Source organism: Chiloscyllium plagiosum, unplaced genomic scaffold, assembly GCF_037043375.1.
Source record: "Chiloscyllium plagiosum isolate Xiang-an unplaced genomic scaffold, Cpla_swu_hap1 HiC_scaffold_47, whole genome shotgun sequence".
In the NCBI taxonomy this organism is placed as follows: Eukaryota; Metazoa; Chordata; class Chondrichthyes; order Orectolobiformes; family Hemiscylliidae; genus Chiloscyllium; species Chiloscyllium plagiosum.
The window spans coordinates 10,925,344-10,950,221 of NW_028270185.1; positions in this window are offsets into that span (position 1 = coordinate 10,925,344).

A 24,878-nucleotide genomic window follows, 5' to 3' on the forward strand; every position below is an offset into this window, starting at 1 on the left:
AGGGACACAGCAATGCAGGCAACATCAGGACTGAGAGGAACGCAGCAAGGCAGGCAGCATCAGGAGGGAGGGGGACACAGCAAGGCAGGCAGTATCAGGAGGAAGATGAACACAGCAAGGCAGGCAGCATCAGGAGGGAGAGGGACACAGCAAGGCAGGACGCATCAGGAGAGAGAGGGACACAGCAAGGCAGGCAGCGACAGGAGGGAGGGGAACACAGCAAGGCAGGCAGCATCAGGAGGGGGAGGGACACAACAAAAATGGCATCATCATGAGGGAGAGGGACACAGCAAGGCAGGCAGCATCAGGAGGGAGAGGAACACAGCAAGGCAGGCAGCATCAGGAGGGAGAGGGACACAGCAAGGCAGGCATCATCATGAGGGAGAGGGACACAGCAAGGCAGGCAGCATCAGGAGGGAGAGGAACACAGCAAGGCAGGCAGCGTCAGGAGGGAGAGGGACACAGCAAGGCAGGACGCATCAGGAGAGAGAGGGACACAGCAAGACAGCCAGCATCAGGATGGGGAGGGACACAGCAAGGCAGGCAGCGTCAGGAGGGAGGGGAACACAGCAAGGAAGGCAGCATCAGGAGGGGGAGGGACACAGCAAGGCAGGCAGCGTCAGGAGGGCGAGGGACACAGCTAGGCAGGAGGCATCAGGAGGGAGAGGGACACAGCTAGGCAGGGAGCATCATGAGGGAGAGGGACACAGCAAGGCAGGGAGCATCATGAGGGAGAGGGACACAGCAAGGCAGGCAGCATCATGAGGGAGAGGGACACTGTAAGGCAGGCAGCATAAGGAGGGAGAGGAACACAGCAAGGCAGGCAGCATCAGGAGGGAGAGGAAAACAGCAAGGTAGGCAGTATCAGGAGGGGGAGAACACAGCAAGGCAGGCAGCATCAGGAGGGAGAGGGACACAGCAAGGCAGGCAGCATCAGGAGGGAGAGGGACACAGCAAGGCAGGCAGCATCAGGAGGGAGAGGGACACAGCAAGGCAGGCAGCATCAGGAGGGAGAGGAACACAGCAGGGCAGGTAGCATCAGGAGGAAGAGGGGCACAGCAAGGCAGGCAGCTTCAGGAGGGCGATGGACACAGCAAGGTGGGCAGCATCAGGAGGGAGAGGGACACAGCAAGGCAGGCAGCGTCAGGAGGGAGGGGAACACAGCAAGGCAGGCAGTATTAGGAGGGAGGGGAACACAGCAAGGCAGGCAGTATTAGGAAGGGGAGAAAACAGCAAGGCAGGCAGCATTAGGTGGTGGGGGAACTCAGCAAGGCAGGCAGCGTCAGGAGGGAGGGGAACACAGCAAGGCAGACAGCATCAGGAGGGGAACAGACACAGCAAGGCAGGCAGCATCAGGAGGGAATGGAACACAGCAAGGCAGGCAGCATCAGGAGGGAGAGGGACACAGCAAGGCAGGCAGCATCAGGAGGGAGCGGGACACAGCAAGGCAGGCAGCATCAGGACGGAGAGGAACACAGCAAGGCAGGAAGCATCAAGAGGGAGAGGAACACAGCAAGGCAGGCAGCGTCAGGAGGGAGGGGAACACAGCAAGGCAGGCAGCATGAGGAGGGAGGGGAACACAGCAAGGCAGGCAGCATTAGGAGGGAGGGGAACACAGCAAGGCAGGCAGCATCAGGAGGGAGAGGGACACAGCAAGGCAGGCAGCGTCAGGAGGGAGAGGGACACAGCAAGGCAGGTAGCGTCAAGAGGGAGAGGGACACAGCAAGGCAGGCAGCGTCAGGATGGGGAGGGACACAGCAAGGCAGGCAGTATCAGGAGGGAGAGGGACACAGCAAGGCAGGCAGCATCAGGAGGGGAAGGGACACAGCAAGGCAGGCAGCATCAGGAGGGCGAGGGACACAACAAAAATGGCATCATCATGAGGGAGAGGGACACAGCAAGGCAGGCAGCATCAGGAGGGAGAGGGACACAGCTAGGCAGGCAGCATCATGAGGGAGAGGGACACAGCTAGGCAGGACGAATCAGGAGGGAGACGGACACAGCACAACTGGCAGCAGCATGAGGGAGAGGGACACACCAAGGCAGGCAGCATTGTGAGGGAGAGGGACACAGCAAGGCAGGCAGCATGAGGAGGGAGAGGAAAACAGCAAGGCAGGCAACATCAGGAGGGAGAGGAACACAGTAAGACAGGCAGCATCAGGAGGGAGTGGGATACAGCAAGGCAGGCAGCATCATGAGGGAGAGGGACGCAGCAAGGCAGGCAGAATCAGGAGAGAGAGACACACAGCAAGGCAGGCAGCATCAGGAGGGAGAGGGACACAGCAAGGCAGGCAGCATCAGGAGGCAGAGGAACACAGCAAGGCAGGCAGCATCAGGAGGCAGAGGAACACAGCAAGGCAGGCAGTATCAGGAGGGAGAGGGACACAGCAAGGCAGGCAGCATCATGAGGGAGAAGGACACAGCAAGGCAGGCAACGTCAGGAGGGAGAGGAACACAGTAAGGCAGGACGCTTCAGAGGGAGAGGCACACAGTAAGGCAGGCAGCATCAGGAGAGAGAGGGACACAGCAAGGCAGGCAGCTTCAGGACGGAGAGGAACACAGCAAGGCAGGCAGTATCAGGAGGGTGAGGAACACAACAAGGCAGGCAGTATCAGGAGGGAGAGGGACACAGCAAGGCAGGCAGCATCAGGAGGGTGAGGAACACAACAAGGCAGGCAGTATCAGGAGGGAGAGGGACACATCAAGGCAGGCAGCATCAGGAGGGAGAGGGACACAGTAAGGCAGACAATATCAGGAGGGAGAGGAACACAGCAAGGCAGGCAGCATCAGGAGGGAGAGGGACACAGCAAGGCAGGCAGCATCAGGAGGGAGAGGATCTCAGCAAGGCAGGCAGAATCAGGAGAGAGAGAGAGACACAGCAAGGCAGGCAGTATCAGGAGGGAGAGGGACACAGTAAGGCACACAATATCAGGAGGGAGAGGGACACAGCAAGGCAGGCAGCATCAGGAGGCAGAGGAACACAGCAAGGCAGGCAGTATCAGGAGGGAGAGGGACACAGTAAGGCAGACAGCATCAGGAAGGGGAGAACACAGCAAGGCAGGCAGCATCAGGAGGGAGAGGGACACAGCAAGGCAGGCAGCATCAGGACGGAGAGGGACACATCAAGGCAGACAGCATCAAGAGGGAGAAGGACACAGCAAGGCAGGCAGCATCAGGAAGGGGAGAACACAGCAAGGCAGGCAGCATCAGGATGGAGGGGAACACAGCAAGGCAGGCAGCGTCAGGATGGAGGGGAACACAGCAAGGCAGGCAGCATCAGGAGGGAGAGGGACACAGCAAAATTGGCAGCATGAGGAGGGAGGGGAACACAGCAAGGCAGGCAGCAGCAGGAGGGAGAGGAAAACAGCAAGGTAGGCAGTATCAGGAGGGAGAGGGACACAGTAAGGCAGACAATATCAGGAGGGAGAGGGACACAGCAAGTCAGGCAACATCAGGAGTGAGAGGAACGCAGCAAGGCAGGCAGCATCAGGAGTGAGAGGAACGCAGCAAGGCAGGCAGCACCTGGAGGGAGAGGAACACAGCAAGGCAGGCAGCATCAGGAGGGAGAGGAACACAGCCGGGCAGGCAGCATCAGAAGGGAGTGGAACACAGCAAGGCAGGCAGCATCAGGAGGGAGAGGGACACAGCAAGGCAGGCAGCGTCAGGAAGGAGAGGAACACAGCAAGGCAGGCAGTATCAGGCGAGAGAGGAACACAGCAAGGCAGGCAGCATCAGGAGGGAGGGGGACACAGCAAGGCAGGCAGTATCAGGAGGGAGAGGAACACAGCAAGGCAGGCAGCATCAGGAGGGAGAGGGACACAGCAAGGCAGGACGCATCAGGAGAGAGAGGGACACAGCAAGACAGCCAGCATCAGGATGGGGAGGGACACAGCAAGGCAGGCAGCATCAGGAGGGGGAGGGACACAGCAAGGCAGGCAGCATCAGGAGGGGGAGGGACACAGCAAGGCAGGCAGCATCAGGAGGGGGAGGGACACAGCAAGGCAGGCAGCATCAGGAGGGGGAGGGACACAGCAAGGCAGGCAGCATCAGGAGGGGGAGGGACACAGCAAGGCAGGCAGCATCAGGATGGGGAGGGACACAGCAAGGCAGGCAGCATCAGGAGGCTTAGGGACAGAGCAAAGCAGGAGGCATCAGGAGGGAGAGGGACACAGCTAGGCAGGAGGCATCAGGAGGGAGAGGGACACAGCTGGGCAGGCAGCATCATGAGGGAGAGGGACACAGCAAGGCAGGCAGCATAAGGAGGGAGAGGAACACAGCAAGGCAGGCAGCATAAGGAGGGAGAGGAACACAGCAAGGCAGGCAGTATCAGGAGGGAGAGGGACACTGTAAGGCAGGCAGCATCAGGAGGGAGAGGGACACAGCAAGGCAGGCAGCAGCATGAGGGAGAGGGATACAGCAAGGCAGGCAGCATCAGGAGGGTTAGGGACAGAGCAAAGCAGGCAGTATCAGGAGGGAGAGGAACACAGCAAGGCAGGCAGTATCAGGAGGGAGAGGGACACAGTAAGGCAGGCAGCGTCAGGACGGAGAGGGACACAGCAAGGCAGGCAGTATCAGGAGGGAGAGGGACACAGTAAGGCAGACAATATCAGGAGGGAGAGGGACACAGCAAGGCAGGCAGCATCAGGGGGGAGAGGGACACAGCAAAATTGGTAGCATCAGGAGGGAGTGGAAAACAGCAAGGTAGGCAGTATCAGGAGGGAGAGGAACACAGCAAGGCAGGCAGCATTAGGAGGGAGAGGAACACAGCAAGGCAGGCAACATCAGGAGGGAGAGGAATACAGCAAGGCAGGCAGCATCAGGAGGGGGAGAACACAGCAAGGCAGGCAGCATCACGAGGGAGGGGAACACTGCAAGGAAGGCAGCGTCAGGAGGGACAGGGAACACAGCAAGGCAGGCAGCATCAGGAGGGAGAGGGACACAGCAAGGCAGGACGCATCAGGAGGGAGAGGGACACAGCAAGGCAGGCAGCATCAGGAGGGAGAGGAACACAGCAAGGCAGGCAGCTTCAGGAGGGCGATGGACACAGTAAGGCAGACAATATCAGGAGGGAGAGGGACACAGCCAGGCAGGGAGTATCAGGAGGGAGAGGAAAACAGCAAGGTAGGCAGTATCAGGAGGGAGAGGGACACAGCAAGGCAGGCAGCATCAGGACGGAGAAGGACACAGCAAGGCAGGCAGCATCAGGAAGGGGAGAACACAGCAAGGCAGGCAGCACCAGGATGGAGGGGAACACAGCAAGGCAGGCAGCATCAGGAGGGAGAGGGACACAGCAAAATTGGCAGCATCAGGAGGGAGGGGAACACAGCAAGGCAGGCAGCATCAGGAGTGAGAGGGACACAGTAAGGCAGACAATATCAGGAGGGAGAGGGACACAGCAAGTCAGGCAGCATCAGGAGGGAGAGGGACACAGCAATGCAGGCAACATCAGGAGGGAGAGGAACACAGCAAGGCAGGCAGCATCAGGAGTGAGAGGAACGCAGCAAGGCAGGCAGCACCTGGAGGGAGAGGAAAACAGCAAGGCAGGCAGCATCAGGAGGGAGAGGAACACAGCCGGGCAGGCAGCATCAGAAGGGAGAGGAACACAGCGAGGCAGGCAGCATCAGGAGGGAGAGGGACACAGCAAGGCAGGCAGCATCAGGAGGGAGAGGAACACAGCAAGGCAGGCAGCATCAGGAGGGAGAGGGACACAGCAAGGCAGGCAGCGTCAGGAGGGAGAGGAACACAGCAAGGCAGGCAGTATCAGGAGGCTTAGGGACAGAGCAAAGCAGGAGGCATCAGGAGGGAGAGGGACACAGCTAGGCAGGAGGCATCAGGAGGAAGAGGGACACAGCTAGGCAGGCAGCATCATGAGGGAGAGGGACACAGCAAGGCAGGCAGCATCAGAGGGGAGCGGGACATATCAAGGCAGGCAGCATCAGGAGGGAGAGGAACACAGCAAGGCAGGCAGCATCAGGAGAGAGAGGGACACAGCAAGGCAGGCAGCATCAGGAGGGAGAGGGACACAGCAAGGCAGGTAGCATCAGGAGGAAGAGGGGCACAGCAAGGCAGGCAGCATCAGGAAGGAGAGGAACACAGCAAGTCAGGCAGCATCACGAGGGAGAGGGACACAGCAAGGCAGGAGGCATCAGGAGGGAGAGGGACACAGCTAGGCAGGCAGCATAAGGAGGGAGAGGAACACAGCAAGGCAGGCAGTATCAGGAGGGAGAGGAAAACAGCAAGGTAGGCAGTATCAGGAGGGAGAGGGACACAGCAAGGCAGGCAGCATCAGGAGGGAGAGGGACACAGCAAGGCAGGACGCATCAGGAGAGAGAGGGACACAGCAAGGCAGGCAGCATCAGGAGGGAGAGGGACACAGCAAGGCAGGCAGCATAAGGAGAGAGAGGGACACAGCAAGGCAGGCAGCATCAGGAGAGAGAGGGACACAGCAAGGCAGGCAGCATCAGGAGGGAGAGGGACACAGCAAGGCAGGTAGCATCAGGAGGACGAGGGGCACAGCAAGGCAGGCAGCATCAGGAAGGAGAGGAACACAGCAAGTCAGGCAGCATCACGAGGGAGAGGGACACAGCAAGGCAGGCAGCATCAGAGGGGAGCGGGACATATCAAGGCAGGCAGCATCAGGAGGGAGAGGGACACAGCAAGGCAGGCAGCATCAGGAGTGAGGGGTACACAGCAAGGCAGGCAGCATCAGGAGGGCGATGGACACAGCAAGGCAGGCAGCGTCAGGACTGAGGAGTACATAGCAAGGCAGGCAGCGTCAGGAGGGAGAGGGGCACAGCAAGGCAGGCAGCGTCAGGACTGAGGAGTACATAGCAAGGCAGGCAGCGTCAGGAGGGAGAGGGGCATAGCAAGGCAGGCAGCATCAGGAGGGAGGGGAACACAGCAAGGCAGGCAGTATTAGGAAGGGGAGAAAACAGCAAGGCAGGCAGCATTAGGTGGTGGGGGAACTCAGCAAGGCAGGCAGCATTTGGAGGGAGAGGGACACAGCAAGGCAGGCAGTATCAGGAGGGAGAGGAACACGGCAAGGAAGGCAGCATCAGGAGGGAGAGGGTCACAGCAAAGCAGGCAACATCATGAGGGAGAGGGACACAGCAAGGCAGGCAGCATCAGGAGGGAGAGGAACACAGCAAGGCAGGCAGCGTCAGGAGGGAGAGGGACACAGTAAGTCAGGTAGCATCAAGAGGGAGAGGGACACAGCAAGGCAGGCAACATCAGGAGGAGAGGGACACAGCAAGTCAGTCAGCATCAGGAGGGAGAGGGACACAGCAAGGCAGGCAGCGTCAGGAGGGAGAGGGACACAGCAAGTCAGGTAGCATCAAGAGGGAGAGGGACACAGCAAGGCAGATAGCGTCAAGAGGGAGAGGGACACTGCAAGGCAGGCAGCGTCAGGAGGGAGAGGGACACAGCAAGGCAGGCAGCATTAGGAGGGAGAGGAACACAGCAAGGCAGGCAGTATCAGGAGGGAGAGGAAAACAGCAAGGTAGGCAGTATCAGGAGGGAGAGGGACACAGCAAGGCAGGCAATATCAGGAGGGAGAGGGACACAGCAAGTCAGGCAGCATCAGGAGGGAGAGGGACTCAGCAATGCAGGCAACATCAGGAGGGAGAGGAACACAGCAAGGCAGGCAGCATCAGGAGTGAGAGGAACGCAGCAAGGCAGGCAGCACCTGGAGGGAGAGGAACACAGCCGGGCAGGCAGCATCAGAAGGGAGAGGACACAGCGAGGCAGGCAGCATCAGGAGGGAGAGGGACACAGCAAGGCAGGCAGCATCAGGAGGGAGAGGAACACAGCAAGGCAGGCAGCATCAGGAGGGAGAGGGACACAGCAAGGCAGGCAGCGTCAGGAGGGAGAGGAACACAGCAAGGCAGGCAGCATCAGGAGGGAGAGGAACACAGCAAGGCAGGCAGCATCAGGAGGCTTAGGGACAGAGCAACGCAGGAGGCATCAGGAGGGAGAGGGACACAGCTAGGCAGGAGGCATCAGGAGGGAGAGGGACACAGCTAGGCAGGCAGCATCATGAGGGAGAGGAACACAGCAAGGCAGGAGGCATCAGGAGGGAGAGGGACACAGCTAGGCAGGCAGCATAAGGAGGGAGAGGAACACAGCAAGGTAGGCAGTATCAGGAGGGAGAGGGACACAGCAAGGCAGGCAGCATCAGGACGGAGAGGGACACAGCAAGGCAGGCAGCACCTGGAGGGAGAGGAAAACAGCAAGGCAGGCAGCATCAGGAGGGAGAGGAACACAGCAAGGCAGGCAGCATCAGGAGGGAGAGGAACACAGCAAGGCAGGCAGCATCAGGAGGGAGAGGGACACAGCAAAGCAGGCAACATCAGGAGGGAGAGGAATACAGCAAGGCAGGCAGTATTAGGAAGGGGAGAAAACAGCAAGGCAGGCAGCATTAGGTGGTGGGGGAACTCAGCAAGGCAGGCAGCATTTGGAGGGAGAGGGACACAGCAAGGCAGGCAGTATCAGGAGGGAGAGGGACAGAGCAAGGCTGGCAGCATCAGGAGTGAGAGGAACACAGCAAGGCAGGCAGCATCAGGAGGGAGAGGGACAGAGCAAGGCTGGCAGCATCAGGAGTGAGAGGAACACAGCAAGGCAAGCAGCATCAGGAGGGAGAGGAACACGGCAAGGAAGGCAGCATCAGGAGGGAGAGGGTCACAGCAAAGCAGGCAACATCATGAGGGAGAGGGACACAGCAAGGCAGGCAGCATCAGGAGGGAGAGGGACACAGCAAGGCAGGCAGCATCAGGAGTGAGAGGGACACAGTAAGTCAGGTAGCATCAAGAGGGAGAGGGACACAGCAAGGCAGGCAACATCAGGAGGGAGAGGGACACAGCAAGTCAGATAGCGTTAAGAGGGAGAGGGACACTGCAAGGCAGGCAGCGTCAGGAGGGAGAGGGACACAGCAAGTCAGTCAGCTTCAGGAGGGAGAGGGACACAGCAAGGCAGGTAGCATCAAGAGGGAGAGGGACACAGCAAGGCAGGCAGCATCAGGAGGGATAGAAACACAGCAAGGCAGGCAGCATCAGGAGGGACCGGGACACAGCAAGGCAGGCAGCATCAGGAGGGAGAGGGACACTGCATGTCAGGAAGCATCAGGAGGGAGAGGATCACCGCAAGGCAGGCAGCATCAGGAGTGAGGGGAACACAGCAAGGCAGGCAGCATCAGGGGGGAGGGGAACATAGCAAGGCAGGCAGCGTCAGGAGGGTGAGAGACACAGCAAAGCAGGCAGCATGAGGAGGGAGAGGGTCACAGCAAGGCAGGCAGCGTCAGGAGGTAGAGGGACACAGCAAGTCAGGTAGCATCAAGAGGGAGAGGGACACAGCAAGGCAGATAGCGTCAAGAGGGAGAGGGACACTGCAAGGCAGGCAGCGTCAGGAGGGAGAGGGACACAGCAAGTCAGTCAGCTTCAGGAGGGAGAGGGACACAGCAAGGCAGGCAGCGTCAGGAGGGAGAGGGACACAGCAAGTCAGGTAGCATCAAGAGGGAGAGGGACACAGCAAGGCAGGCAGCGTCAGGAGGGTGAGAGACACAGCAAAGCAGGCAGCATGAGGAGGGTGAGGGTCACAGCAAGGCAGGCAGCATCAGGAGGGAGAGGGCCACAGCAAGGCAGGCAGCATCAGGAGGCAGAGGAACACAGCAAGGCAAGCACATTAGGCGAGAGAGGAACACAGCAAGGCAGGCAGCATCAAGAAGGAGAGGAACACAGCAAGGCAGGCAGCATCAGGAGGGAGGGGGACTCAGCAAATCAGGCAGTATCAGGAAGGGGAGAACACCGCAAGGCAGGCAGCATTCGGGGGTAGGGGAACACAGCAAGGCAGGCAGCATCAGGAGGGAGAGGAACACAGCAAGGCAGGCAGCATCAGGAGGGAGGGGGACACAGCAAATCAGGCAGTATCAGGAAGGGGAGAACACCGCAAGGCAGGCAGCATTAGGGGGTAGGGGAACACAGCAAGGCAGGCAGCATCAGGAGTGAGGGGAACACAGCAAGGCAGGCAGCATCAGCAGGGAGAGGGACACAACAAGGCAGGTAGCATCAGGAGGGAGAGGAACACAGCAAGGCAGGCAGCATCAGGAGGGAGAGGAACACAGAAAGGCAGGCAGCATTAGGAGTGAGAGGGACACAGCAAGGCAGGCAGCATCAGGTGGGAGAGGGACACAGCAAGGCAGGCAGCGTCAGGTGGGAGGGGTCACAGCAAAGCAGGCAGCATCAGGAGGGAGAGGGACACTGCATGTCAGGAAGCATCAGGAGGGAGAGGAACACAGCAAGGCAGGCAGCATCAGGAGGGAGAGGGATATTGCATGTCAGGAAGCATCAGGAGGGAGAGGAACACAGCAAGGCAGGCAGCATCAGGGGGGAGGGGAACACAGCAAGGCAGGCAGCATCAGGAGTGAGAGGAACGCAGCAAGGCAGGCAGCATCAGGAGGGAGAGGGACACAGCAAGGCAGGAAGCATCAGGAGGGAGAGGGACAAAGCAAGGCAGGCAGCATCAGGAGGGAGAGGGCCACAGTAAGGCAGGAAGCATCAGGAGGGAGTGGAACACAGCAAGGCAGGCAGCATCAGGAGGGAGGGGGACACAGCAAATCAGGCAGTATCAGGAAGGGGAGAACACCGCAAGGCAGGCAGCATTAGGGGGTAGGGGAACACAGCAAGGCAGGCAGCATCAGGAGGGAGAGGAACACAGCAAGGCAGGCAGTATCAGGAGGGAGAGGGACACAGCAAGGCAGGCAGCGTCAGGGGGGAGAGGGACACAGCAAGGCAGGCAGCGTCAGGGGGGAGAGGGACACAGCAAGGCAGGCAGCGTCAGGGGGGTGGGGGACACAGCAAGGCAGGCAGCATCAGGAGGGAGAGGAACACAGCAAGGCAGGCAGCATCAGGAGTGAGAGGAACACAGCAAGGCAGGCAGCATCAGGAGTGAGGGGAACACAGCAAGGCAGGCAGCATCAGGTGGGAGAGGGACACAGCAAGGCAGGCAGCGTAAGGGGGGAGGGGGACACAGCAAAGCAGGCAGCATCAGGAGTGAGAGGAACACAGCAAGGCAGGCAGTATCAGGAGGGAGAAGAACACAGCAAGGCAGGCAGCATCAGGTGGGAGAGGGACACAGCAAGGCAGGCAGCGTAAGGGGGGAGGGGGACACAGCAAAGCAGGCAGCATCAGGAGGGAGAGGGACACAGCAAAACAGGCAGCATCAGGAGGGAGAGAAACACAGCCAGGCAGGCAGTATCAGGAGGGAGAAGAACACAGCAAGGCAGGCATCATCGGGAGGGAGAGGGACCCAGCAAGGCAGGCAGCATCAGGAGGGAGAGGGACACAGCAAGGCAGGCAGAATCAGGAGGGAGGGGGACACAGCAAAGCAGGCAGCATCTGGAGGGAGGGGGACACAGCAAATCAGGCAGTATCAGGAAGGGGAGAACACCGCAAGGCAGGCACCATTAGGGGGTAGGGGATCACAGCAAGGCAGGCAGCATCAGGAGGGAGAGAAACACAGCCAGGCAGGCAGTATCAGGAGGGAGAAGAACACAGCAAGGCAGGCATCATCAGGTGGGAGAGGGATACAGCAAGGCAGGCAGAATCAGGAGGGAGGGGGACACAGCAAAGCAGGCAGCATCAGGAGGGAGGGGGACATAGCAAATCAGGCAGTATCAGGAGGGAGAGGAAAACAGCAAGGCAGGCAGCATCAGGAGGGAGAGGAACACAGCCAGGCAGGCAGCATCAGGAGGGAGAGGAACACAGCAAGACTGGCAGCATCAGGAGGGAGAGGAACACGGCCAGGCAGGCAGCATCAGGAGGGAGAGGAACGCAGGAAGGCAGGGAGCACCTGGAGGGAGAGGAACACAGCAAGGCAGGCAGCATCAGGAGGGAGAGGAACACAGCCAGGCAGGCAGCATCAGGAGTGAGAGGAACGCAGCAAGGCAGGCAGCACCTGGAGGGAGAGGAAAACAGCAAGGCAGGCAGCATCAGGAGGGAGAGGAACACAGCCAGGCAGGCAGCATCAGAAGGGAGAGGAACACAGCCAGGCAGGCAGCATCAGGAGGGAGAGGGACACAGCAAGGCAGGCAGCATCAGGAGGGAGAGGAACACAGCAAGGCAGGCAGCATCAGGAGGGAGAGGGACACAGCAAGGCAGGCAGCGTTCGGAGGGAGAGGAACACAGCAAGGCAGGCAGTATCAGGCGAGAGAGGAACACAGCAAGGCAGGCAGCATCAGAAGGGAGAGGAACACAGCCAGGCAGGCAGCATCAGGAGGGAGAGGGACACAGCAAGGCAGGCAGTATCAGAAAGGGGAGGAACACAGCAAGGCAGGCAGTATCAGGCGAGAGAGGAACACAGCAAGGCAGGCAGCATCAGAAGGGAGAGGAACACAGCAAGGCAGGCAGCATCAGAAGTGAGAGGAACACAGCAAGGCAGGCAGCATCAGGAGGGAGAGGAACACAGAAAGGCAGGCAGCATTAGGAGTGAGAGGAACACAGCAAGGCAGGCAGCATCAGCAGGGAGAGGGACACAGCAAGGCAGGAAGCAGCAGGAGGGAGAGGAACACAGCAAGGCAGGCAGCATCAGGGGGGAGGGGAACACAGCAAGGCAGGCAGCATCAGGAGTGAGAGGAACGCAGCAAGGCAGGCAGCATCAGGAGGGAGAGGGACACAGCAAGGCAGGAAGCATCAGGAGGGAGAGGGACAAAGCAAGGCAGGCAGCATCAGGAGGGAGAGGGCCACAGTAAGGCAGGAAGCATCAGGAGGGAGTGGAACACAGCAAGGCAGGCAGCATCAGGAGGGAGGGGGACACAGCAAATCAGGCAGTATCAGGAAGGGGAGAACACCGCAAGGCAGGCAGCATTAGGGGGTAGGGGAACACAGCAAGGCAGGCAGCATCAGGAGGGAGAGGAACACAGCAAGGCAGGCAGTATCAGGAGGGAGAGGGACACAGCAAGGCAGGCAGCGTCAGGGGGGAGAGGGACACAGCAAGGCAGGCAGCGTCAGGGGGGAGAGGGACACAGCAAGGCAGGCAGCGTCAGGGGGGTGGGGGACACAGCAAGGCAGGCAGCATCAGGAGGGAGAGGAACACAGCAAGGCAGGCAGCATCAGGAGTGAGGGGAACACAGCAAGGCAGGCAGCATCAGGTGGGAGAGGGACACAGCAAGGCAGGCAGCGTAAGGGGGGAGGGGGACACAGCAAAGCAGGCAGCATCAGGAGTGAGAGGAACACAGCAAGGCAGGTAGCATCAGGAGGGAGAGAAACACAGCCAGGCAGGCAGTATCAGGAGGGAGAAGAACACAGCAAGGCAGGCATCATCGGGAGGGAGAGGGACACAGCAAGGCAGGCAGCATCAGGAGGGAGAGGGACACAGCAAGGCAGGCAGAATCAGGAGGGAGGGGGACACAGCAAAGCAGGCAGCATCTGGAGGGAGGGGGACACAGCAAATCAGGCAGTATCAGGAAGGGGAGAACACCGCAAGGCAGGCACCATTAGGGGGTAGGGGATCACAGCAAGGCAGGCAGCATCAGGAGGGAGAGAAACACAGCCAGGCAGGCAGTATCAGGAGGGAGAGGAACACAGCAAGGCAGGCATCATCAGGTGGGAGAGGGATACAGCAAGGCAGGCAGAATCAGGAGGGAGGGGGACACAGCAAAGCAGGCAGCATCAGGAGGGAGGGGGACATAGCAAATCAGGCAGTATCAGGAGGGAGAGGAAAACAGCAAGGCAGGCAGCATCAGGAGGGAGAGGAACACAGCCAGGCAGGCAGCATCAGGAGTGAGAGGAACGCAGCAAGGCAGGCAGCATCAGGAGGGAGAGGAACACAGCAAGACTGGCAGCATCAGGAGGGAGAGGAACACGGCCAGGCAGGCAGCATCAGGAGGGAGAGGAACGCAGGAAGGCAGGGAGCACCTGGAGGGAGAGGAACACAGCAAGGCAGGCAGCATCAGGAGGGAGAGGAACACAGCCAGGCAGGCAGCATCAGGAGTGAGAGGAACGCAGCAAGGCAGGCAGCACCTGGAGGGAGAGGAAAACAGCAAGGCAGGCAGCATCAGGAGGGAGAGGAACACAGCCAGGCAGGCAGCATCAGAAGGGAGAGGAACACAGCCAGGCAGGCAGCATCAGGAGGGAGAGGGACACAGCAAGGCAGGCAGCATCAGGAGGGAGAGGAACACAGCAAGGCAGGCAGCATCAGGAGGGAGAGGGACACAGCAAGGCAGGCAGCGTTCGGAGGGAGAGGAACACAGCAAGGCAGGCAGTATCAGGCGAGAGAGGAACACAGCAAGGCAGGCAGCATCAGAAGGGAGAGGAACACAGCCAGGCAGGCAGCATCAGGAGGGAGAGGGACACAGCAAGGCAGGCAGTATCAGAAAGGGGAGGAACACAGCAAGGCAGGCAGTATCAGGCGAGAGAGGAACACAGCAAGGCAGGCAGCATCAGAAGGGAGAGGAACACAGCAAGGCAGGCAGCATCAGAAGTGAGAGGAACACAGCCAGGCAGGCAGCATCAGGAGGGAGGGGGACACAGCAAGGCAGGCAGCATCAGAAGTGAGAGGAACACAGAAAGGCAGGCAGCATTAGGAGTGAGAGGAACAAAGCAAGGCAGGCAGCATCAGGAGGGAGAGGGACACAGCAAGACAAGCAGCATCAGGAGGCTGGGGGAACACAGCAAGGCAGGCAGCATCAGGAGGGAGAGGAACACAGCAAGACAGGCACCGTCTGGAGGGAGAGGAACACAGCAAGGCAGGCAGCATCAGGAGGCTGGGAGAACACGGCAAGGCAGGCAGCATCAGGAGGGAGAAGAACACAGCAAGGCAGGCAGCATCAGGAGAGAGGGGAAAACAGCAAGGCAGGCAGCATCAGGAAGGAGAGGAACACAGCAAGGCAGGCAGCATCAGGAGGTAGAGGGACGCAGCAAGGCAGGCAGCATCAGGAGGGAGAAGAACACAGCAAGGCAGGCAGCATCAGGAGAGAGGGGAAAACAGCAAGGCAGGCAGCATCAGGAGGCTGAGGGAACACAGCTAGGCAGGCTGCATCAGGAGGGAGAGCGACACAGCAAGGCAGGCAGCATCAGGAAGGAGGGGGACACAGCAAGGCAGGCAGCGTCAGGAGTGAGGGGAACACAGCAAGTCAGGCAGCATCAGGAGGGAGAGGAACACGGCCAGGCAGGCAGCATCAGGAAGGAGAGGAACGCAGCAAGGCAGGCAGCATCAGAAGGGAGAGGAACACAGCCAGGCAGGCAGCATCAGAAGGGAGAGGAACACAGCCAGGCAGGCAGCATCAGGAGGGAGAGGAACACAGCAAGGCAGGCAGCATCAGGAGGGAGAGGGACACAGCAAGGCAGGCAGCGTCAGGAGGGAGAGGAACACAGCAAGGCAGGCAGTATCAGGTGAGTGAGGAACCCAGCAAGACAGGCAGCATCAGGAGGGAGAGGAACACAGCAAGACAGGCAGCATCAGGAGGGAGGAGAACACAGCAAGGCAGACAGCATCAGGAGGTAGAGGGACGCAGCAAGGCAGGCAGCATCAGGAGGGAGAAGAACACAGCAAGGCAGGCAGCATAAGGAGTGAGGGGAAAACAGCAAGGCAGGCAGCATCAGGAAGGAGGGGGACACAGCACGGCAGGCAGCATCAGGTGGGAGAGGAACACAGCAAGGCAGGCAGCATCAGGAGGGAGAGGGACACAGCAAGGCATGCAGCATCAGGAGGGAGAAAAACACAGCAAGGCAGGCAGCGTCAGGAGGGACGGGAACACAGCAAGGCAGGCAGCATCAGGTGGTAGAGGAACACAGCAAGGCAGGCAGCATCAGGTGGGAGAGGAACACAGCAAGGCAGGCAGCATCAGGTGGGAGAGGAACACAGCAAGGCAGGCAGCATCAGGTGGGAGAGGAACACAGCAAGGCAGGCAGCATCAGGTGGGAGAGGGACACAGCAAGGCAGGCAGCATCAGGAGGGAGAGGGACACAGCAAGGCAGGCAGCATCAGGTGGGAGAGGAACACAGCAAGGCAGGCAGCATCAGGTGGTAGAGGAACACAGCAAGGCAGGCAGCATCAGGTGGGAGAGGAACACAGCAAGGCAGGCAGCATCAGGAAGGAGAGGGACACAGCAAGGCAGGCAGCATCAGGAGGGAGAGGGACACAGCAAGGCAGGCAGCATCAGGTGGGAGAGGAACACAGCAAGGCAGGCAGCATCAGGTGGTAGAGGAACACAGCAAGGCAGGCAGCATCAGGTGGGAGAGGAACACAGCAAGGCAGGCAGCATCAGGTGGGAGAGGAACACAGCAAGGCAGGCAGCATCAGGAGGGAGAGGGACACAGCAAGGCATGCAGCATCAGGTGGTAGAGGAACACAGCAAGGCAGGCAGCATCAGGAAGGAGAGGGACACTGCAAGGCAGGCAGCATCGAGAGGGAGGGGGACACAGCAAGGCAGGCAGCATCAAGAGGGAGGGGAACACAGCATGGCAGGCAGCATCAGGTGGGAGAGGGACAGAGCAAGGCAGGCAGCATCAGGAGGGAGAGGGACACAGCAAGGCAGGCAGCATCAGGAGGGAGATGGACACAGCAAGGCAGGCAGCACCAGGAGGGAGAGGGACACAGCAAGGCAGGCAGCATCAGGAGGGAGAGGGACACAGCAAGGCAGGCAGCATCAGGAGGGAGAGGGACACAGCAAGGCAGGCAGCATCAGGAGGGAGAGGGACACAGCAAGGCAGGCAGCATCAGGAGGGAGAGGGACACAGCAAGGCAGGCAGCATCAGGAGGGAGAGGGACACAGCAAGGCAGGCAGCACCAGGAGGGAGCGGAACACAGCAAGGCAGGCAGCATCAGGAGGGAGAGGGACACAGCAAGGCAGGCAGTATCAGGAGGGAGAGGGACACAGCAAGGAAGGCAGTATCAGGAGGGAGAGGGACACAGCAAGGCAGGCAGCATCAGGAGGCTGGGGGAACACAGCAAGGCAGGCAGCACCAGGAGGGAGCGGAACACAGCAAGGCAGGCAGCATCAGGAGGGAGAGGGACACAGCAAGGCAGGCAGCATCAGGAGGGAGAGGGACACAGCAAGGCAGGCAGCATCAGGAGGGAGATGGACACAGCAAGGCAGGCAGCACCAGGAGGGAGCGGAACACAGCAAGGCAGGCAGCATCAGGAGGGAGAGGGACACAGCAAGGCAGGCAGTATCAGGAGGGAGAGGGACACAGCAAGGAAGGCAGTATCAGGAGGGAGAGGGACACAGCAAGGCAGGCAGTATCAGGAGGGAGAGGGACACAGCAAGGCAGGCAGCATCAGGAGGCTGGGGGAACATAGCAAGGCAGGCAGCATCAGGAGGGAGAGGGACAGCGCAAGGCAGGCAGTATCAGGAGGGAGAGGGACACAGCAAGGCAGGCAGTATCAGGAGGGAGAGGGACACAGCAAGGCAGGCAGCATCAGGAGGGAGAGGGACACAGCAAGGCAGGCAGCATCAGGAGGGAGAGGGACACAGCAAGGCAGGCAGTATCAGGAGGGAGAGGGACACAGCAAGGCAGGCAGCATCAGGAGGGAGAGGGACACAGCAAGGCAGGCAGTATCAGGAGGGAGAGGGACACAGCAAGGCAGGCAGCGTCAAGAGGGAGAGGGACACAGCAAGGCAGGCAGCATCGAGAGGGAGGGGAACACAGCAAGGCAGGCAGCATCAGGAGGGAGAGGGACACAGCAAGGCAGGCAGTATCAGGAGGGAGAGGGACACAGCAAGGCAGGCAGCGTCAAGAGGGAGAGGGACACAGCAAGGCAGGCAGCATCAGGAGGCTGGGGGAACACAGCAAGGCAGGCAGCAGCAGGATGGAGACGGACACAGCAAGGCAGGCAGTATCAGGAGGGAGAGGGACACAGTAAGACAGGCAGCATCAGGAGGGAGAGGGACACAGTAAGGCCGGCAGCATCAGGAGGGAGATGGACACAGCAAGGCAGGCAGCACCAGGAGGGAGCGGAACACAGCAAGGAAGGCAGTATCAGGAGGGAGAGGAACACAGCAAGGCAGGCAGTATCAGGAGGGAGAGGGACACAGCAAGGCAGGACGCATCACGAGGGAGGGGAACACAGCAAGGAAGGCAGCATCAGGAGGGAGAGGTACACAGCAAGGCAGGCAGCATCACGAGGGAGGGGAACACAGCAAGGCAGGCAGCATCAGGAGGGAGAGGGACACAGCAAGGCAGGCAGCATCAGGAGGGAGAGGGACACAGCAAGGCAGGCAGCATCAGGTGGGTGAGGGACACAGCAAGGCAGGCAGCATCAGGAGGGGCAGGAACACAGCAAGGTAGGCAGCATCAAGAGAGAGGGGAACACAGCAAGGCAGGCAGCATCAGGAGGGAGAGGGACACTGCAAGGCAGGCAGCATCGAGAGGGAGGGGAACACAGCAAGGCAGGCAGCATCAGGAGGGAGAGGAACACAGCAAGGCAGGCAGCATCAGGAGTCTGGGGGAACACAGCAAGGCAGGCAGCATCAGGAGGGAGAGGGACACAGCAAGGCAGGCAGCATCAGGAGGGAGAGGGACACAGCAAGGCATGCAGCATCAGGTGGTAGAGGAACACAGCAAGGCAGGCAGCATCAGGAAGGAGAGGGACACTGCAAGGCATGCAGCATCAGGAGGGAGAGGAACACAGCAAGGCAGGCAGCATCAGGAGGGAGAGGGACACAGCAAGGCATGCAGCATCAGGAGGGAGAGGGACACAGCAAGGCATGCAGCATCAGGAGGGAGAGGAACACAGCAAGGCAGGCAGCATCAGGAAGGAGAGGGACACTGCAAGGCAGGCAGCATCGAGAGGGAGGGGGACACAGCAAGGCAGGCAGCATCAAGAGGGAGGGGAACACAGCATGGCAGGCAGCATCAGGTGGGAGAGGGACAGAGCAAGGCAGGCAGCATCAGGAGGGAGAGGGACACAGCAAGGCAGGCAGCATCAGGAGGGAGATGGACACAGCAAGGCAGGCAGCACCAGGAGGGAGAGGGACCCAGCAAGGCAGGCAGCATCAGGAGGGAGAGGGACACAGCAAGGCAGGCAGCATCAGGAGGGAGAGGGACACAGCAAGGCAGGCAGCATCAGGAGGGAGAGGGACACAGCAAGGCAGGCAGCATCAGGAGGGAGAGGGACACAGCAAGGCAGGCAGCATCAGGAGGGAGATGGACACAGCAAGGCAGGCAGCACCAGGAGGGAGCGGAACACAGCAAGGCAGGCAGCATCAGGAGGGAGAGGGACACAGCAAGGCAGGCAGTATCAGGAGGGAGAGGGACACAGCAAGGAAGGCAGTATCAGGAGGTAGAGGGACACAGCAAGGCAGGCAGCATCAGGAGGCTGGGGGAACACAGCAAGGCAGGCAGCACCAGGAGGGAGCGGAACACAGCAAGGCAGGCAGCATCAGGAGGGAGAGGGACACAGCAAGGCAGGCAGCATCAGGAGGGAGAGGGACACAGCAAGGCAGGCAGCATCAGGAGGGAGATGGACACAGCAAGGCAGGCAGCACCAGGAGGGAGCGGAACACAGCAAGGCAGGCAGCATCAGGAGGGAGAGGGACACAGCAAGGCAGGCAGTATCAGGAGGGAGAGGGACACAGCAAGGAAGGCAGTATCAGGAGGGAGAGGGACACAGCAAGGCAGGCAGTATCAGGAGGGAGAGGGACACAGCAAGGCAGGCAGCATCAGGAGGCTGGGGGAACATAGCAAGGCAGGCAGCATCAGGAGGGAGAGGGACAGCGCAAGGCAGGCAGTATCAGGAGGGAGAGGGACACAGCAAGGCAGGCAGTATCAGGAGGGAGAGGGACACAGCAAGGCAGGCAGCGTCAAGAGGGAGAGGGACACAGCAAGGCAGGCAGCATCGAGAGGGAGGGGAACACAGCAAGGCAGGCAGCATCAGGAGGGAGAGGGACACAGCAAGGCAGGCAGTATCAGGAGGGAGAGGGACACAGCAAGGCAGGCAGCGTCAAGAGGGAGAGGGACACAGCAAGGCAGGCAGCATCAGGAGGCTGGGGGAACACAGCAAGGCAGGCAGCAGCAGGATGGAGACGGACACAGCAAGGCAGGCAGCATCAGGAGGGAGAGGGACACAGCAAGGAAGGCAGCATCAGGAGGGAGAGGGACACAGTAAGGCAGGCAGTATCAGGAGGGAGAGGGACACAGTAAGACAGGCAGCATCAGGAGGGAGAGGGACACAGTAAGGCCGGCAGCATCAGGAGGGAGATGGACACAGCAAGGCAGGCAGCACCAGGAGGGAGCGGAACACAGCAAGGAAGGCAGTATCAGGAGGGAGAGGAACACAGCAAGGCAGGACGCATCACGAGGGAGGGGAACACAGCAAGGAAGGCAGCATCAGGAGGGAGAGGTACACAGCAAGGCAGGCAGCATCACGAGGGAGGGGAACACAGCAAGGCAGGGAGCATCAGGAGGGAGAGGGACACAGCAAGGCAGGCAGCATCAGGAGGGAGAGGGACACAGCAAGGCAGGCAGCATCAGGTGGGTGAGGGACACAGCAAGGCAGGCAGCATCAGGAGGGGCAGGAACACAGCAAGGTAGGCAGCATCAAGAGAGAGGGGAACACAGCAAGGCAGGCAGCATCAGGAGGGAGAGGGACACTGCAAGGCAGGCAGCATCGAGAGGGAGGGGAACACAGCAAGGCAGGCAGCATCAGGAGGGAGAGGAACACAGCAAGGCAGGCAGCATCAGGAGTCTGGGGGAACACAGCAAGGCAGGCAGCAGCAGGATGGAGAGGGACACAGCAAGGCAGGCAGCATCAGGAGGGAGAGGGACACAGCAAGGCAGGCAGCATCAGGAGGGAGAGGGACACAGCAAGGCAGGCAGCATCAGGAGGGAGAGGGACACAGCAAGACAAGCAGCATCAGGAGGGAGAGGAACACAGCAAGGCAGGCAGCGTCAGGAGGGTGAGGGACACAGCAAGGAATGCAGCATCAGGAGGGAGATGGACATGGCAAGGCAGGCAGCATCAGGGGAGAGAGGGACAGAGCAAAGCAGGCAGCATCTGGAAGGAGAGGGACACAGCAAGGCAGGCAGCACCAGGAGGAAGAGGGACAGAGCAAGGCAGGCAGTATCAGGAGGGAGAGGGACACAGCAAGGCAGGCAGCATCAGGGGGGAGAGGGACACAGCAAGGCAGGCAGCATCAGGAGGGAGAGGGACACAGCAAGGCAGGCAGCATCAGGGGGGAGCGGGACACAGCAAGGCAGGCAGCATCAGGAGGGAGAGGGACACAGCAAGGCAGGCAGCATCGGGGGGAGAGGGACACAGCAAGGCAGGCAGCATCAGGAGGGAGAGGGACACAGCAAGGCAGGCAGCATCAGGAGGGAGAGGGACACAGCAAGGCAGGCAGCATCAGGAGGGAGAGGGACACAGCAAGGCAGGCAGCATCAGGAGGGAGAGGGACACAGCAAGGCAGGCAGCACCAGGAGGGAGAGGGACACAGCAAGGCAGGCAGCATCAGGGGGGAGAGGGACACAGCAAGGCAGGCAGCATCAGGAGGGAGAGGGACACAGCAAGGCAGGCAGTATCAGGCGAGAGAGGAACACAGCAAGGCAGGCAGCATCAGGAGGGAGAGGGACACAGCAAGGCAGGCAGCATCGGGGGGAGAGGGACACAGCAAGGCAGGCAGCATCAGGAGGCTGGGGGAACATAGCAAGGCAGGCAGCATCAGGAGGGAGGGGAACACAGCAAGGCAGGCAGCATCAGGAGGGAGCGGAACACAGCAAGGCAGGCAGCATCAGGAGGGAGAGGGACACAGCAAGGCAGGCAGCATCAAGAGGGAGGGGAACACAGCAAGGCAGGCAGCAGCAGGATGGAGACGGACACAGCAAGGCAGGCAGCATCAAGAGGGAGGGGAACACAGCAAGGCAGGCAGCAGCAGGATGGAGACGGACACAGCAAGGCAGGCAGCATCAGGAGGGAGAGGGACACAGCAAGGCAGGCAGTATCAGGAGGGAGAGGGACACAGCAAGGCAGGCAGCATCAGGAAGGAGAGGGACACAGCAAGGCAGGCAGTATCAGGAGGGAGAGGGACACAGCAAGGCAGGCAGCATCATGAGGGAGAGGAACACAGCAAGGCAGGCAGCATCAGGAGGGAGAGGAACACAGCAAGACAGGCAGCATTAGGAGGGAGGCGAACACAGCAAGGCAGGCAGCATTCGGAGGGAGAGGAACACAGCAAGGCAGGCAGCGTCATGAGGGAGAGGGACACAGCAAGGCAGGCAGCATCAGGAGGGAGAGGGACACAGCAAGGCAGGCAGTATCAGGAGGGAGAGGGACACAGCAAGGCAGGCAGTATCAGGAGGGAGAGGGACACAGCAAGGCAGGCAGCATCATGAGGGAGAGGAACACAGCAAGGCAGGCAGCATCAGGAGGGAGAGGAACACAGCAAGGCAGGCACTATCACGAGGGAGGGGAACACAGCAAGGCAGGCAGTATCAGGAGGGAGAGGGACACAGCAAGGCAGGCAGTATCAGGAGGGAGAGGGACACAGCAAGGCAGGCAGTATCAGGAGGGAGAGGGACACAGCAAGGCAGGCAGTATCAGGAGGGAGAGGGACACAGCAAGGCAGGCAGCATCATGAGGGAGAGGAACACAGCAAGACAGGCAGCATCATGAGGGAGAGGAACACAGCAAGGCAGGCAGCATCAGGAGGGAGAGGAACACAGCAAGGCAGGCACTATCACGAGGGAGGGGAACACAGCAAGACAGGCAGCATTAGGAGGGAGGCGAACACAGCAAGGCAGGCAGCATTCGGAGGGAGAGGAACACAGCAAGGCAGGCAGCATCAGGAAGGAGAGGGACACAGCAAGGCAGGCAGCATCAGGAGGGAGAGGGACACAGCAAGGCAGGCAGCGTCAGGAGGGAGAGGGACACAGCAAGGCAGGCAGCACCAGGAGGGAGAGGGACACAGCAAGGCAGGCAGCATCAGGAGGGAGAGGGACACAGCAAGGCAGGCAGCATCAGGAGGGAGAGGGACACAGCAAGACAGGCAGCATCAGGAGGGAGAGGGACACAGCAAGGCAGGCAGCATCAGGAGGGAGAGGGACACAGCAAGGCAGGCAGCATCAGGACGGAGAGGGACACGCAAGGAAGGCAGCATCAGAAGGCTGGGGGAACACAGCAAGGCAGACAGCAGCAGGAGGGAGAGGGACAGAGCAAGGCAGGCAGTATCAGGAGGGAGAGGGACACAGCAAGGCAGGCAGCATCAGGAGGGAGAGGGACAGAGCAAGGCAGGCAGCATCAGGAGGGAGAGGGACAGAGCAAGGCAGGCAGTATCAGGAGAGAGAGGGACACAGCAAGGCAGGCAGCATCAGGAGGGAGAGGGACAGAGCAAGGCAGGCAGTATCAGGAGGGAGAGGGACACAGCAAGGCAGGCAGCATCAGGAGGGAGAGGGACACAGCAAGGCAGGCAGCATCAGGAGGGAGAGGAACACAGCAAGGCAGGCACTATCACGAGGGAGGGGAACACAGCAAGACAGGCAGCATCAGGAAGGAGAGGGACACAGCAAGGCAGGCAGCACCAGGAGGGAGAGGGACACAGCAAGGCAGACAGCATCAGGAGGGAGAGGGACACAGCAAGGCAGGCAGCATCAGGAGGGAGAGGAACACAGCAAGGCAGGCAGCATCAGGAGGGAGAGGGACACAGCAAGGCAGGCAGCATCAGGAGGGAGCGGAACACAGCAAGGCAGGCAGCAGCAGGATGGAGACGGACACAGCAAGGCAGGCAGTATCAGGAGGGAGAGGGACACAGCAAGGCAGGCAGCATCAGGAGGGACAGGGACACAGCAAGGCAGGCAGCATCAGGAGGGAGAGGGACACAGCAAGGCAGGCAGCATCAGGAGGGAGAGGGACACGCAAGGAAGGCAGCATCAGAAGGCTGGGGGAACACAGCAAGGCAGACAGCAGCAGGAGGGAGAGGGACAGAGCAAGGCAGGCAGTATCAGGAGGGAGAGGGAACACAGCAAGGCAGGCAGCATCAGGAGGGACAGGGAACACAGCAAGGCAGGCAGCATCAGGAGGGAGAGGGACACAGCAAGGCAGGCAGCATCGAGAGGGAGGGGAACACAGCAAGGCAGGCAGCAGCAGGATGGAGAGGGACACAGCAAGGCAGGCAGCATCAGGAGGGAGAGGGACACAGCAAGGCAGGCAGCATCGAGAGGGAGGGGAACACAGCAAGGAAGGCAGCATCAGGAGGCTGGGGGAACACAGCAAGGCAGGCAGCAGCAGGATGGAGACGGACACAGCAAGGCAGGCAGCATCAGGAGGGAGCGGAACACAGCAAGGCAGGCAGCATCAGGAGGCAGAGGGACACAGCAAGGCAGGCAGCATCAGGAGGGAGAGGAACACAGCAAGGCAGGCAGCATCAGGAGGGAGAGGGACACAGCAAGGCAGGCAGCATCAGGAGGGAGCGGAACACAGCAAGGCAGGCAGCATCAGGAGGGAGAGGGACACAGCAAGGCAGGCAGCATCAGGAGGGAGCGGAACACAGCAAGGCAGGCAGCATCGAGAGGGAGGGGAACACAGCAAGGCAGGCAGCATCAGGAGGGAGAGGGACACAGCAAGGCAGGCAGCATCAGGAGGGAGCGGAACACAGCAAGGCAGGCAGCATCGAGAGGGAGCGGAACACAGCAAGGAAGGCAGCATCAGGAGGCTGGGGGAACACAGCAAGGCAGGCAGCAGCAGGATGGAGACGGACACAGCAAGGCAGGCAGCATCAGGAGGCTGGGGGAACATAGCAAGGCAGGCAGCATCAGGAGGGAGGGGAACACAGCAAGGCAGGCAGCATCAGGAAGGAGAGGGCCGCAGCAAGGCAGGCAGCATCAGGAGGGAGAGGAACACAGCAAGGCAGGCAGCAGCAGGATGGAGAGGGACACAGCAAGGCAGGCAGCATCAGG